We start from the raw sequence: 1,864 nt of genomic DNA, 5'->3' as shown, positions 1-1,864 counted from the left end.
AGTCTTCCTTTTCTTCATCATCTTCTTTCCGAATGTAGCTCCTTTGCCATCTGTGCCTCAGAAAACCAAGGAGTTGGAGAGTCAGGAGATTTGCTTTTTGTATTGAGATGGGTATGAATATTCCTTTCTTTCTGGTTGTTTGTGTGGCAGTTCTGTGTAGGAGACACCAATAAAGGACTGGGAAAGGGATTTAACATCATTGGTCTCTCATTAAAGAGCATGAGACGAGAACATGTACATTATTGCATAGCAACTCCACACCTGTGGTCTATCACTTGTATAAGTAGCCACAGGAGAAGCTAGTCGAGGCTCTTGCAGGGTTCCTTCTTTGGCTCCTCTTCTTGCTCGGAGGACACCTGATTGGTGCTGCCCTACTAAGGTTGCTGCTGAGATGCTCGCTCCTGCTAATACTGACTGTAACCTTTTTTTTTTTTGGAACATAGTGTCACTATGTCACCCTCAGTAGACTACTGTGACATCACAGCTCACAGCAACCTCAAATTCTAGGGCTGAAGTGATTCTCTTGCCTCAGCCTCCCGAGTAATGGGATGGAGGTGCTCACCACAGTGCCCTGCTATTTTTTTGTTGCAGTTGTTTAGCTGGCCAGGGCCTGATTCGAACCTACCACCCTCGGTGTATGTGGCTGGCACCGTAACTACTGCTCTGGGCCCCGAGCACTGTGACTTCTAAGGTGCTTCAGCACCTGAGACCTGAATGAGACCTCCCCAGAGTAAGCTGGCGCAGTGGCCCCAGTCCGCACAGTTGAGTGGGCCAGGCTGGAGACCTAGCATCCTGGTTCTGACGAGTCCTGGGTTGGGGCCAGAGACACAGCACAGCAGTGTCTAGGCCCTGAGAATTCTGACTCCCAATTTTCTTTTCATTTCTCTCTGGATAGAGTGCCATGGTGTCATAGCTCACAGCAACCTCCAACTCGGGCACAAGCAATCCTCTGGCATCAGTTTTTCTATTTTTAGTTGAGATGGGGTCTCGCTTTTTGCTCAGGCTGGTCTCAAACTCATGAGCTCAAGCAATCCACTCGCCTGGGTCTCCCAGAGTGCTAGGATTACAGGCGTGAGCCACCTCACCTGGCCATGATCCCAGATCTTCAAAGGCAGAGACTCGCAGTCCATAGATAGTCAGAAAGCAAGGCTGTTCTTAAGGCTGCAGGAAAAGCCTCCTCATTCCCTCCTTGGCTACTTCCTTCCTACAGTTGTTAGATGAGGGTGAACCCATCCCCCCAGCATCATGCTTCACTCATTGGCATGATCTTTGTCACCACAATCATAATCATCATAGGCCTTCCTTACTCATCAATCATTTAGATATTTGAGAATGAAGTGAGAGGAGCCCTGCCTACTAGTTCACACAGAGTTCTTTTTTCAATTTTTATTTATTTTTTTGAGACAGAGTCTCAAGCTGTCACCCTGGATAGAGTGCTATGGAATCATAGCTCACAGCCACCTACAACTTGTGCTTAAGTGATCCTCTTGCCTCAGTTTTTTTATTTTTAGTAGAAACGGGTCTCACTTTTGCTTAGGCTGGTCTGGAACTCGTGAGCTCAAGCTATCCACCCACCTCAGCCTCCCAGAGTGCTAGGATTACAGGCATGAGCCACGGTGCCTGGCCCACTGAGAGAGTTCTTACCTGCACATAACTCTGTCAACTCAGGTTTCATCAGAGTGTGAGTCTTCAGAGATGCTCATCCACCAGGTTGGGGCAATTCTCTAGCCTTATGCTACCTATAGGCCATGAATGGTAATAACGGTGATACCTAAGATTTGTAAACTGCTGCACGTTCACACTTACTATTCCAAGCACATTTATGTATATTAACTCATTTTATTTTTACAACTCAATGACATAG

This window comes from Otolemur garnettii, unplaced genomic scaffold (assembly GCF_000181295.1).
Source record: "Otolemur garnettii isolate 467f Iridium unplaced genomic scaffold, OtoGar3 scaffold00016, whole genome shotgun sequence".
NCBI classification, from domain to species: domain Eukaryota; kingdom Metazoa; phylum Chordata; class Mammalia; order Primates; family Galagidae; genus Otolemur; species Otolemur garnettii.
The sequence above is the reverse complement of the archived record's forward strand: the minus strand, read 5'-3'. Positions refer to the sequence as shown.